Below are 15,276 nucleotides of genomic sequence, written 5' to 3' on the forward strand. Positions count from 1 at the left end.
CTTGGCTCAAGATGGGATTATGTTAAATTATTAGATATACAGTGGATACAGAGGGTATTAATGACCTAGTCTTACTCACTTCTAATTTACCAGTCAACAGTTAAATAAGGCCAGTACAGGCATTTCTTTTTTTTTCACTTAAAGCACCGTCTTAATGCTTCACTGTTGGTATTGTATCTGACATACTACTTAGAATGAAGGCCAAAAGGTTTTACACGGTCTCACCGCAGACCAGTGAATTGTATTTCCGATAGTCTGAGTCCTCCATGTGTTTTTCTGCCTCACTCTATGGTATGTGGGCTTTCATGTGTCTTGTACTGAGGAGAAGCTTCCATCTGGCCACTCTGCCATAAAGCCGCAACTTGCACAGGATTGCACTGATGGTGGACTTTCTCAACATTTCTCTCATATCGCCACTGCATCTCTGGAGCTCAGCCACAATGATCTTTGGGGTTTTCTTCACGGCTCTCACAGAGACTCTTTCCCCCCGTTTGCTCAATTTGGCCTGACGGCCAGCTCTAGAAAGAGTCAAATGTCTTCCATTTAAGAATTATATAGGCCTCTGCGCTCTTCGGAACATTCAGTCCAGCAGAAATTCATTTGCAACCTTGGTCAAAGCCGAGCCTTGCCACACTTTTGTCTCTGAGGTCTTTGTTCAGCTCCTTCAACCTCATGATTTGTTCTGACATGCAAAGAGCTGTCACATTTTAAATAGGGAGGTGTATGCAATCAAATTCAATATCAATATAATTAAACACAACTGGACACCAGCACATAAAATAAATATCTGATGGTCAGAGGAAAGAATATTCATGGCCATGTCCCCCACGTGATATTTCTTTTTTTGTTTTTGTAATAAACCAGCAAAAAACATCACCAATTATGTTTTTTTAACCTCAATACGGGGTGCTGTGTCCTTATGTATGAGGGGTAATACACATACGTAATTTTAACAAATTGCTGAAATTTGAGAAATTAACACCAAGGGGGTATGAAGACTGAATATGAATACTGTATGCCCTGCAACCGACTTAGAACCAATCCATGGTGTACACTCCTCTCACTTAAAGTCTGGGATAGGCCTCATCTAACGTGAAATCCTAGTGAGGACATAAATGTCCAAAGTATTAGGAGTGTATATATGGTAACTTTATTGTTGAAACCCAATGAACAACTTGAAGTTGTCTTTATTGCATAATAAAAAGTTTGAGGTGTTTGATGGTATACATTGTTAGACATTGGAAATGCCTATATGCATGTTTTGATGTGTGTGTTTGGAGGCTGAAGGAAGGTATAGAAGGCCTGAAATATATATCTAATGATAATGGACACATTGCTGCTTAAGCAATAACATATAAAAACATTATAAAAAACATTATAAAAAAACACTGCAGAATGAATATATTCCCATCCACCTGTCTATTTTCTATTGGTCACTACTCTGTCAGAGAGACACAAACATTCCCTCTCACATTCATACTGTCGCTGAGTAGGGCCTGCACCCACCCTGCCTTAAGTGAATTTACCATTATACACAATTAAAATTCAGTTAACAGTTACAGTATGCCATGATGTTCACAATAACATATACACAAAAATCCAATGCTTGTGTGGGCTATACTGGAAATCGTTTCACAAAATAAAACTGAACAAATGATCACATGAGACAAACACATCATGCTGTATGTCAAGCTACATGAAGTTCACGTATATCGCATATTGCTAAAGTACAACCACGCAAACACATTAATAGATTCCATCAGGCAGCGCTGATATGTTTTGTAATTGGTAGGTATTACAGATAGTAAGTAAAACCACATGTAGTACTTGTTTACTGAAAATGTAATTCTATTAATTCCCGGAGGACATTGGTATATTGCAGGGATTATCAGAGTTGAGTATTCAGCAAAATAGCTGTCAGCTCACATGAATAATTCAAATGTGAAAATTTTAATGATGTGAAACATAATGATACTTGGAGCGTAGATTCTAATGACTGGCACTGTGAATGTATATGGCAGAATACAGTCACCATTATGTGGGTTACAAATATTATGGAAATATTTATAAAATTAAAGAAGAAGTCATAGATCAAAATGAGTTGGACTATCACTGGCCACAAGGCCAATTAAGCACGGCTTAGACAAGCTCCTATGTAATGCATTTTGGTTGGGGGCCAGAGTTCTACCTAAAAAAAAAACTGCTGCGGGTTTGAAAAGCTGATGGCAAACGCAAAGGATGATCACATAATCAGAAGCAGACTCAAGTTTGGAGGTAGGCACAAGCAGACAGCACAGGAAGAAAGTGAGTGTGTTCTGTTTTCTTTGCCTGCAGTAGCTCCATCTCTGGCGTCAGCTGTGGCTTGGCTGATGTGCACGTGTGAGCTCAAAGATGAAAAAGCAGCATCATATAGTCGACGTGAATTATGATACAAACCTGCGGTAGGAAAAAAAAATAAAGCTACGCAACTGATTGGCACCGTCAGCAGGATGGGCTTTCACTAGTTGGCAAGCGGTTTTAAAACCTTGTGGTGTGGCACGGTTCAGTAGCAGTCTCTTGTCTTATCTTGATGGATTCCCTGCTACTGAGCAAAGCATCATCAGCTTCAGTGTCTGTCAACAATAAAGCACTTCGGACCTTCTCTGAAGCAACAACTCATCAAGCTATTCAGCAGCCTATATTTCAGAAAAAAATGTGCATATTCTCAAAACCTGATGATGTAACCCTTGTCCTAATATATTCAGCCATGTGTTAAACGAACAGCCTTAAAAAAATATTAATTGATTCAGCAACTGCAAAAAAAAAAAAGGCTGATGCACAAGGCAGACATTTTTTCTTAACCATACTCAATTCTTCCTTGGCATGTGTCATCACTTCAGGGGATCTAAAAGATCCTTTTTGTTTTGTCTATTCATAGTTTTAAAGCCCAAAAGACATATTTCCATGTGAAATCAGTGGTGCTCCTTGATAATAAATGTAGTTTGTTTGATAAGCCTTTTTATATGTATTGTGTCAAAAGCTTGGCGATGCCGTTGTGGAATTTGGACTCTGTTTATGTTCGAATCCCTAATACTAAAATTTAATTCTACATAAGTCAACGTTTTTAAATGAAAGAATATCCATACCGAGACTGTTATTGTGCCAATACAAACTTGGACTATGTGCTCTTTGGAAGAACTCAAGTCTACTGATTATAAAATGTGCTTTTAACAGTTGTGACATGACACTTTTGATTGTCATGAACTCACTGCCAAAATTGAAATCTAATTTATACTATTTGAGTCACATTTCAAAGATATTATTTTCGAGTATTCTGAATGTATTTTGACTACAACTTTCCCTCAACATATTAGGCTGTAAAACCTTTCTCTTGAACAATATCACACTCGCCCACCTTCAAGGTACCAGGGGTTGAATTTATTGATCAAGGATACATGGTCATTATTGATTTTTTTTTTTCTTCATTTCGGGGGGTATATTCCTACAGTAGTTTTAAAGACCAAAGAATTCATGTAAGATTGGTGTTGTTCCCGTTTCAATGAATGTAATGTTTGTTTTGTCAAATCACAACAGAAATTGTCGCACAACACTTAAGACATGAAGGAGGTCAAAAGAATACACTCACATAGCTATTAAAAGACTTACGGAGCTGCAAATTTAGCAAACTTCACAAAAATAGAACATATAACTTTTGGCTTTTGAATTGAATTGGTTTTTTTCTGAATATTCAAACAATTCATTAAACTTTAAAACACAAATATAGGTTTGTATCAAAGCGAGGATAATTGACTGTTTGGATTTCCTCAGCCAACGAGTGGCTAAGGATTTAATTTCATGATGATTTTATTACTTAAAAAATGGTTAATGTCATTTGTCAAGCTAGTCTCCAGCCCTTTAAAAATGAGACCCTCTACATTAAATTGCAGTTATTCTGGAATGCTGTTATTATTACTTCTGTTTTTCTTAGAACTTTGTTGTGGTTATGTGTAAAGGCAAAATCGTAAATTCTCTGCTCAAATACTTATGGACCTAAGTATTTTTCATTTGTTTTTACTCCATTAGACTTAACAAGGCAAACATATCAGATGCAGGGTTTGGAAACTCATGACATATTCTCTGGAAATGAAAGATTTTAATTTACAGTGCTGCTGCATCTGGCCTTGTGACAACACACGTAGAGAGAAGCCACAACATGTCTGTGGAAGAGCATGAGTGACACACTAAGATTTATGAGCAGCCTGGTCCTTGCTCTTGTTTCACACACAATGATTGCTGATCACGCGACCTTTATCTTTCTATTGAGATGTGGGACTGACATTTTCTCTTCTTTCTTTTTGTTGCATGTAGAAATTGTCTATTGCCAAGCAGTTCAAAATTAAATATGTTCGGGCTGAGTTGATGGCCTTAAGTTGGTCTACATTGTTTCATTCTAGTACATAAGGGACTAGGAACCAGAACCAGCTCTCACAATATAATAAATAACAAAAGTGGATTTGGCTTTAGTAGTAGTATAGTTGTCAGCCTCTCTAATGTTTACTACCGTTGGTTTGGCCGAGGAAGCAGGATACAACTTGACCTCAACAGGGAATGTTTGCACCCATTAGCACGGACCAGTGATATTAATATTCAGAATTTAGGCTAATATGTTCATGTAAACATGGATGCAAAAATGTATAGCCAATGTGCGAGACATCCTACTAAAATTAATGTGGTAAATCCTACCACTCTTCTCCCCTGTTGAGTCTCTCCTTTTTGTTCAACAGATCCGGAAATATGTGCTCATTGGCAGTTCTCTACACTATTATTATCATCTTTTTTTTAAAAACCACAACCTGAATCAGGCTGATTTTAATGCTCTATTGTGTTCATCATGTTGATATAAGATTATTACTCATCCATTCCGGTTGTTTATCCTCAGCGTCAATGGCAACTGTGACCACAGACATTATTAGTCATCTTTTTATTTATTTTTTATTTCTAAGACATGAATGGCGATACGGTTAAAAAAGGATCTTAGGCAAGTGTTTTTTGTTAGTTTTATTCACTTCCTTTTTTTTCTTTCTTCAGAATTTACCGACAGGATCTATCTTAAGCGTGTCTGGACTCTGCTGTATGTTTAGCTCCTGGGTTTTTCAGAGATTCCTCTTATGAACAGGAAGTAACATACATGTCTAGCTTGTAAACCAAAGAAGCAGGGCCATCATCGTCACATGGCCACTGATCGGAGAATAGGGAGGAAATAGGATGTTACGATTCTTGACATGACATCCTTAAGAAATATTAACTACCATTAATACAAAGTGTATTGATGCGACACTTAATAGTTCAGCTTCAAGTTTTTAATTATGTTACAGTCTACTTATCATTCATTCTAAGCAAAAATACATAAAATAAAATAAATAAAAAATACACAATGTTCATAAAATGTTGTGATCGTCAAAAAGTGTCGACATTTCGGCAAGAGAAGTTGATTTGTAGACTGTCATAGTTGCATTTGCATTTTGAAACTATTTGGACGCTGTTCTCCACTTTGCTTGAAACTAATTAGTGAAGCTGGTAAAGTGTACCTTAATGTGTTATCTTTTCAGCATCACATTAAAGAAAACAAAATCATAAAGGTCTGTTGAGGCAACTCATTATTTGTTGATGTCTAGACAAAGAATTGTTCTGTGGGGTCGGAATGTTTGTACATTGTTAACTAATGACCTATAACTGCACTTGGTGTATCTTTTTTTTCTTCTACTACTGGTTTTGCTGACAATGTGAGTTGTGATAAGAGCTCCATCATGACTACTCTTATCTTACCCACATGTGCAGCTAACTCAAAGCCTGTGGCCAATAACACTTTCTATAGGTCAAAGATATGTGACCTGTGAGAGAGTTTTCCTACTTCGACACAGATAATTACTCAAACAAGATCTCTAAAAAGGTCTGCATTGCCACTCTGATAATATGCTAATACAATGCTAATGAAACATGTCAGTCTGATTTATTTTCCACTTAAGAGGTTAGATATTCTTTCCATGCATTCAGTATTCTACATTCACTCACCACTCATCACTCAAATGCGTTGTAAAAAAAAGTCAAAACCTCCAAAACTCCAAAAACAGGCAGTGAGTATTTCCTTCTCACAGACAACAGTTTTTTTTTAAAGTGCAAGTGAAATTGGAGTTACTAAAAATGTGTGTTTTCCAAAAAAACGGATTTATTTAACATCGTTTAAAGTGTTCTAACGGGTATGATGGCTTGACCAAGATACTGTTATAGATGGTGAGTGAGTCACCTACTACTCACCTCAACCGTCAGATCACAAATACATTTTTAATGTAAATGACAAAATGTGTTTCTTATAAACTGCAAACTCTTCCACTAAGGCAAATCTGTTTGGTTGTTTTATAAACACAACATTAAATGTCTTTGTTCATTGTTTGCTTAACTGGTGCTTATTGTATAGTGATTCGGGTTGAACTCACAGTAAAACATAATAACAAAAGAACTCTGTTTGGACTTCAATAGGGAGTGAAACACATTCTATCAATCAACTTCGCCCCTGAGGATTAATTGTTTACAAGCTGACTAGTGTCAGGACATTTTGGCTTGAGCTATTCTTTTTTGATCCAATTTGAATTCAATTCAAAATCGTACAATTTCAAAGATTTAACTTTACATGCATTTTACGGATAGACAGATGAACATCACCATTTCTGCAAAAAGGTGACATAAAGGACGTGAATTGCTTTCCAAGTGTGTTTACCCTTCTCAAAGTAGCCATTAAGGTTTCGTCACTCATTACCTTGTTGTATTGTAGTAGGACACTCAAACACCTCAATATTTTACAAGACGTGTTGAAACATGATTTATTGGGGTTTCCAGCTGCATTCTTTACTTTGCTCTCTGCAATTCAAAGTTGAACATGGCCACTGTAAGCATATCTGGGTGACAAGTGACTGACAGCAGGGGAAAACGAAACAATAGAAACAAGAATACGTATTTCCTCTGAAATTTTTCAAAGCCTTTCTCAGGTGAGTTTGAGGCCAGCCTATTGTCCTTTCTTTTGTGCTGGTATTCACACGGATGAAGAGATTAAATTATCCATTTTACGGAGTAACACAGGACCACCCTTGTATGATTGTTTTTCTAATGGGACAGTAAAGGAAAAACACCTTTATTGCAGGACATTTTTTTCTGGAGGTGGGGGTGGTGAGAGGGGTCAGCAGGGATCAACTCATGTCTGCTTCCTCTTTTTTTCACTAATTTCTCTATTCAGTACCTTCCTTTTTTATGCACACTGTGATGTGACCCCTCATGTGTTTCCTGCTGTTTGTGTGAGTTGCTTGGAAACCATGGCAGCTCTCCAGCTAGCAGTTTTTTTTTTTTTACTGGTGGGGGTCAGGGAGTTATGAGGTCTCTGTATGTTTGGAAGTGTATCCTTTATATGTGGGGATTTTGCTCAATGTGTCCCCACCCTAGATGAAAGGTAGTCATCCATCGGCATTTACTAGTTAGAAATCTGTAAATCCAGGCCGGCCGATGATGCATGAGGCAACTGCGTCGGTCAGGTATGGTTGAACATTGAGTCTCGAGAATAAATTGGAAATGGAACTAAAATTCCTATACTCTAGGAATCATTCGTATTTTTCTGGTGCCTCATCCACAGACGCGAACTTGCTGAGACCAACAAAGAAAGTCGCGTGGTTGCACCTTGTATCGATAAAGGTGTGGCTTCACTTTGTTAAACTAAATGACTTCGTTAATAAAAAGAGTCAAATCGGTCAAACACTAACAATAAGACTAGACTAGACTGTGCAAAGGAGGCTGCATGACATGTAGATGTTAACGGAGTGTCGAGTCTGACGACCTCGGTGCTCAGCCAACAGTGCGCTGAACTTTACTGTCATAATTGGTTGAGTCAGATAATGAAATATATCTTTTGTCAACAGCAATAGAACGACACAAACACAAATGATAGTGGTGGAAGATGGTCTCCAAGTGCCACCTTCACAGATCTGCGATCTGCTAGGTCAATGTTTCATCATCCACTCGTGGGGGGTCTGCCTGCACGCTTTGACCTCCTGAATGAACTGGAGCAAATCAGTTTCTGTTTTCCGAGCTGTCCAAGACTGCATCTCTCAGGTATTAATTTTGAAGGGAATGAGAGAACCCGTTCTGTGAATCAAGTTGGCTGTTCACGCTCACAACAACTAAAAACATCCATTTTAACTGCTCCAAAATCCAGCATAGCCCACCCCAGATTTACACAGCGCTTCGTGCTCGACTTGTACAGGGCACAAAAATAGAGTCCACGGAGTAAATTCATATTCTGTGCCCTTACACTTGTCAATACACTTTTGATGGTTGTTACAAAAGCTATGATTACAAAAGTTACCTAGAACGGCAATGGTGGTTTTGTCCCATTGAGCTGGAGAGTATCCCAATTTGATCAGTCCAGCTTTCACCCAGTCCGCTGGAATATCCAGGAAACCGGCCACCATGGACCAGCATTGAAGACCCCTGGTGTAAATACTTAACGCGTAGCATTTGCACAATAAGGCCACAGACCTGTTAAATTGTGAAAATTGCAGTTGCATTTTTTAGTTCCTAAACCGGTGTCAAAGGCAAAGTACAACTAAATTCCATGAGAAATATACATTATGTTAATTTATTATAATTGTATTACGCTACAATATACAACTCAATTAACCAAACTCAATTAACTAAATTCCATGAAAAATAGACATTATGTTCATTTGTTATTATTATATTACTCTACAATATACAACTTAATTACACTCACAGCAGTCGAACAAAGCGTTATTAAAAGCAATGTGATTCACACATTGTTGTTAGTCAGCCCCCTGTTTTGATTCACCGCTATCTGGCACAGATACAAGTGGTGTGAGAATGTATCACATGAGGAATAATCCTTATAGCGTGACGCTCAAGGTTTGGGTGACATCTGAGGCTGAGGCTTGACCTTCACATCCTCAAAACAACTTTTGGAGCAATAGCATAGATGTCGGGCTTGCATCAGATTGCGTTCTGCTAATTAAGGCCTTTAACAACCACTCATACTCTCAGGCATGTGCTTGACAGAGGCACAGGGTCCAGAATGAGTGTCCACATTAAAAAAAAACAAAAAAACATCTGGTCTGAATGAGTTGCTGGATTCAAATATTCCTTCACAATTTGAAATACCCATTAACACCAGATGAGATAAAGTTTTCTTTTCTCTCTTTTACTTTTTATGCCAGTGGATTTGTGCTGAAATGAAACCTGACACAATTAAGTGGTGCTCCGCAGAGAGAGATTGAGCTGCCATGCCATGTGGTTCAATCTGACGCCCTTTGCTTTTACCATGCATCCTTTAGCAAATCCCTAGTTTCTGGAAAGCCGATCCAGTGGTATATGTCGCATTTGAATCCTACAGTGGTGCTTCTGACAGTAATACTAATATGAAGGAATACCCTGATGCTGCAGTTTGGACCCTCTGCATTGAAACCAAATAGCATAATCATGTAATAAGGCATCCCTCATCATAAAACATAGGAAAACTGGCTTCTTCTCCTGCTGATCACTCGCATGGTTTATTATAAAAGCACATTTGGGTGCAAGAAAGTAAGTAAACAGTCTGAATTGTCAAATTACCATTTCTTTTCAACAACGGTTAAGATCTGGGATTTTCATCTTTTTTCATTGTTTCACAGTAGTTGCTGCCAATGTCACCGTCGTAATGGTTATGCAGAGTATAAATCTGTTTTTTTTAAAGAATATTTTCATTTTTTTTAACATTGTTTATTGAACATGTTTAAAGGAGACAAGTATTAAAAAAGAAACAAAAGAATAAATAACAGAAGTGAAATGTGAATGGTATGATTAAGAAATGGTAAATTGTTAGAAGATAAAATGTAGTTCATGTTCTAAAGGGGTAGGAAGAAGCGAGAAGCGTTTCAAGTCATCCCTTCATACTAACATAGTCTGAATGAGTCTGACACGCACACACACAATCAATGACTAATACAAGAAAGTATTATTAAACAGAGAGACAAACAGACAGAGAGACGGACAGACAGACAGATTGACAGACAGTTGCTCCTGTGATTGACTGAACATCAGTCCGGGGTGTACCCTGCCTAGCCACCCCTAATTCAGCTTTTGGCTGACTCCAACTTCCTCATGACACTTGATCGGAAAAGCGAAATAGAACATAGCTGGTGCTTGTGTCATCACTTCGTATGATATATTGTCTCGATGAACTCTCTCTATTGACCCTACATACAACATGAGTATGACACACTCCCACCATGAAAGATGCCTCCGTGGCTTGTTGGCTCGTCAGCTACAACAGCAGGAGGCAGCGTTACTCAGCAGCTCCCATGTGTCACAAATATAACTGTGATGGCTTCTGGGAAACTGTCTGGGCCCCCTAATCATTCTCCAGTAAAAGGAGATCAGTAGCAATGACACTGCCAAAAAAATAAAGAAAAATACACAAGCTCACCAAGAAATGCACATATGTTCCAATAAATGTATGAACATACAGAAAGCTATGCTTGCAACACACATCTGTGCACAGAGATTTGTTGCCAAATAGAAAGGTTCTCTATTCTCAAGTGATTAAGGTTATGCATGTAAATACATCTGGACAATATAATTTCACACATTGTCACCTCCTCACCCCCACCCTCCAACATTCCCCCTGCCCACTCACCCCCTCTTTTCTCCGTAAGAAAATAAAGCGTGGGTCTTGTCAAAGGGAATCCCTGCTTGCCCTTATGAGAATACACACTCCATACTGGCCCCTCCAAGATAATTCTTTTCCAACAGTCTAAAACCACCCTGACCCAAGAACCAGTGTGACTCAATACCTCGGCTTTCCTCACTTCCCAGAAAGCCTGGCCAGGCCAGGATTGAGGAGACCTCCAGATGAAGGAGATTTCCCATGTTGGCATTGGTCAGGGTCTGCCTCCAGTCGGAACACATTACTGTTGTGTCTCCCCGTGTCTCCTTTGTGGGTTTTTACAGAAATCCAGGATTGCTAAACTGGAAAATTGTCTTGAAACTATTCATACGTATGTCATTGCGTGCACGTGTCAGAGTGCCACATTAGCACGATTTGTCAGGCTGCCATGCCGCTTTGAATAAATATCCAGAGGCTTTGAAAAAAATATCCAGAGGCTTTGAAAGACTCAATTTTCAAATAGTATTTACCTACTATTACAACTATACAACTTGAGTCTACTGCTTAATTAGGCTAAATGACCATCTATCATCTACCAAAAGCACACTTTGTCAAAATTTTAACTTTGTTTACAAAATTTGTGGTAGCACTTCTAAATATAAGACAGTCCTCAACAATGGCAAATTAAACACAAATGAATCCCATGAATGAATCAGATGGGGGTCACTGCAGTGCTGCACCCGTGTCAGTATGCTGCCGACAAGGTGCAATGACTGGGTCAGATTTAGGAGAAGATGCATGGGCAGGACCAGGTTGAGGTTCTGGGCAAGGTCCACATTCTCTTCTTCTTCTCGCATGGTTTCTTGCCCCTCTAACATCCATAATAAATAGCTGATACTGTTTTGCAGCAGGTTTCATAATATGCAGTTCATTTGCAAGTTTTTCGAGCTGTGACGTGTGTCTTAATTGTAACAGCTATGTGGGAACAGTGTCTCAATTTTGCCTGTCTTCACTTTTTGATTGAAAAGTGAGTTAAAATAAACATGATGTCTTTTGCAAAATGAGTGCAAGCGATTTGGCAACTGTAAGAAATTCATGAATAGTGTTCATGGTTTTGACAGAAGAGTCTGTTTTTGAGAAATGAGTACAGTCCGTGGCTGTGTGCAGTGAATGCAATTTATTGTCTTATCAATTAAGAAAAACTGTAATTGCATGATGAATTGTAATTATCAGTCATATAGGTTATAAAATCTTTTGGGAGTTTTCCATGACCAAAATTATGAATCAGAATACTATCAAAGAAACAATTTTCCTTTGGGTTGCTTCAATAACTAAGGCCTTAATAAAACTAGATGACAGTGTAAAATAATGTTGTTTTCTTATGTTTTTATTGCAAATAAAACAGTATAGGGCTTAAGAGTTTAACCATGCAAAGAACTACTTTACTTTTTGTAATAATACACACGTTGACAGGTAGCTGCTGGTAAATGTAATAATGCTGCCATCTGCTGTATTACAGATAAATTGCATTAATTGTATATATTTTCTGCTCAACTTTTAGGGAACTCAAATCACCGAGGCAACATTATTTTGCCCAAATATAAATGAAATTGAATCATTTTTCTTATCTTTGTTTTCAATCAATATAATGCGATCTTATATTTCCAACAGTAGTTTGAGGGAAACGGGTCTCACCATTTTTATTTGCAATGAAAATGTACCACACGTTTTGCATCACAGTCGAGGGGGGGTGGGGGCGGGGGGTCAAAGTTAACGAGAATAGGCCTAATGTAGAGAAACTCTGCAGAAAGCGGATGAATGGAGGACGGATGACTTTTCTGTCTAACTTATTAAGTCTGGCACCATCTGGTGGAGAGTGGAGCCAACATTTAAACATACATCACAAGGTCAAGTATTCATAGGGCTCCAGTTTCTTCTGGCTCTAATTAAAGTTATTTTCCATGATTTGCTGTTTTTTTTTCTCTCAGTATAATATTGTCCAACTGGTTTAAATGACATCATCTCTGCACACATTAAGCCATTTTACAAAGAGCACCTGCTACCACAGTGTGTATTCGTTCAGTAAGTCCCTGCACCTTTCCAGACCAACGTGCAATGTCACATTCCGTGGTTGCAGCTGTTTTGAAATAAAAGGGCTGCAAGAATGAGTAAATTTAGCTATTTTCTTTCGTTTATGTCAATAAAGCAGAAACCATCATCAACAACATCGATCTACACAATTGAATGAAATGCAATTTTTCAAGATTTTGCTTTATAAAGAATAATGTTTACTTTGTCACCAGAAACGTATTATTTGACCAGTTAATTGACTTACTTATGAATGTAACTAAATTGCAATTATTATCATTTAGTTTGATGTTGCAGGCATACCTAATATTGTGGCTTGTAAGTTTAAGTTGCAAAACCTATAGATCTGAAAAACAAATGGTAATGTCACATTAAATCACCTTAAGGTCGAGAAAAACATGTTCAAGTTCAAACTAATTACATTTTCCACTTATTCACTTATTTGTGATTCCACCGCCGCCCCCTTTTTTTTCTTCTCTCAATCTTCTTTTTAATTAGATAAATTTGAATTATAGTTCCTGAAGTTCTAGTGGTGCTTTGCATGACAACCCTCAAAGGGCACAGATTAGTCTCTTCTGAAGCAACACTAACTGATAATGAGCATCTATGTCTATCAGCTGCTGCTTTTGATATCTAACTAATAAACATGAGGCAATCTGTGTTTGGGCTATTTAAGGACTCTTAAATGGAAGCGTAGGAGAAATGGGGGGTCTTTTTCTTGTCCAATCAGCCACGGCTGCAAGTGTCATTGGCATGGGTTTAATCTGGGCTGTCAAATGTGATAGCACCCATGTAGGGATGGCATTTGATGAGATTTTTACGATTTCTATTAAATTTTTAGTTCCGTATAATTAATAAATTCTTTATCGATTCTCTTATCGATGCTTATTGTGTGTGTGGGGGGGGGGGGGGGGCACAAAACTATTATGATCATTTAGTTTTATATATTGCAACTTTGTGTAAATATGACATTCCAAACATAAAAGAAGAATGCAAACATTCTCCTAAAATAGAAATAATAACCTACCCAAAATCAGGGGCTTCTACAGTGGCAAATGGGTGCAAGCCTTTAACTACAAACTTTGTCACTGCACGATGACATTCCTCAGTCCAGACAGTGTCTCTCGTCGTCATCTAAAGTAAAACACGAGACGTGATTTGCATGATATATTTTACGATTATAGAAATAGAGCTTGCACGAAAAGCAGTGTTAGTTTACCTGCAGTAAAACTGCACGTTGGGCTCGGGCTAATGCTGCTGCCAGTGTTGTAGGTTGTTGACTGTTCCTCTGCAGCAGACCAAATAGGCGACATTTCGTTAAACCAAAGCATACTGTGTGTACAAATGCTTTTGCATATTAGAGGTATTTCCTCCCTTTGTTGAAATTTCAACATGGCAAGTATTGCACGTCGCACTATTTTCGTCCTTCTTGGCGAAGTGTAACCAAAATTTGGAGCGCTTCTACCTGACAGGTACCATCGTTGTTTACGTCATTGTGCATTTGACGTCGCGTGCGTAACCTGCGTAGTGACGTAGTTCCTGCCGACTGGAATCGCTAAGGGAATTGTTAGTAAAATAGTAAACGATTGCAACGTTCTTACACCCCTACACATGTAGATATGTCATGAAACACATTAGGAGCAAATTCACACATGTGCAATACTTTGCTGCCACCACGTGGAAACATGTTGCATTTAAAGTAACCTTGAATTGGAAGGTGATGCAAAAGAGGGTTTGCTGGCCTTGCTCAAAATGGTCTGTTTTAGTGACATGGTGAAGTTCAAAAGTGGTGAAGCAATGACTCTAAAATGAAAAGATGAATACAAGCTAGAAGATAAACATGTATTTAAAGTTTTATCTGAATTGAAACACATGTACTCAAAGCTTTAAGTCACGATTCAATCAATTCCACACTGTTTACCAACGTGATTGCTCGAAAAACAAAATAATATATGAAATAAGGTTCATAAGTGCTGTTTTACTGATCTTTATCTCACTCTTTAATCAGAAAAACACATTTGTACTTAACATATTACGCAAGGGCGGCATGTTGTGGCACGGGTACGAGGCATGACATTTGCCTCACAGTTCAGAGGTGCAGGGTTCAATTCCAGCTCTAGAGTTTGCATGTTGTCCCTGTGCCTGTGTAGGTTTCCTTATGGTAATCCAATTTCCTTCCACATGCATGGTAGGCCATTGACCATTCCTAATTGTCTGTAGCTGTGAGTGTGAATGGTTGTGTATGCGTGCCCTGCAACTGACACCATTCAGGGTGTCCCCTGCCAACTGCCCTAAAACAGCTGGGATTGACTCCAGCATGCCCGTGACCCTCGTAATAATAAGCAATTCAGATAATGGATGTATGGATGTCATGAAAGCCCTAATTAAAAAATGACAAATGATAAAAAACGCATGTCTGATGTTCCTGACAAACCAATCTGTTTAGTGAGTCAATCAGTTCTACTACTACTAATAATAATAATAATGCATGCAGATATTCATCGGAGCAC

At 38.2% G+C, this 15,276-nt stretch overlaps 1 protein-coding gene across 2 annotated transcripts in view; it reads right to left on the reverse strand.

The window, feature by feature from the left end:
- Window positions 1-14,316, reverse strand: part of LOC148392304 (nuclear factor of activated T-cells, cytoplasmic 1-like) — a 63,659-nt gene extending 49,343 nt beyond the window's left edge. The window contains exons 1-2 of one of the 2 annotated variants that reach the window (XM_088387891.1): window positions 13,986-14,314; window positions 13,794-13,900 (exon numbers count right to left, since the gene is read on the reverse strand). The gene's annotated coding sequence lies outside the window, so the exon portion shown is untranslated. Of the gene's footprint in view, window positions 1-13,793; window positions 13,901-13,985 lie in introns of both variants that reach the window. The other variant, XM_088387893.1, reaches the window with a different exon arrangement.
- Between the last annotated feature and the right edge of the window lie 960 nt (window positions 14,317-15,276).

Source organism: Syngnathus floridae, chromosome 10 (genome assembly GCF_059516105.1).
Source record: "Syngnathus floridae isolate MCC-2025c chromosome 10, RoL_Sflo_1.0, whole genome shotgun sequence".
Taxonomy (NCBI): Eukaryota; Metazoa; Chordata; class Actinopteri; order Syngnathiformes; family Syngnathidae; genus Syngnathus; species Syngnathus floridae.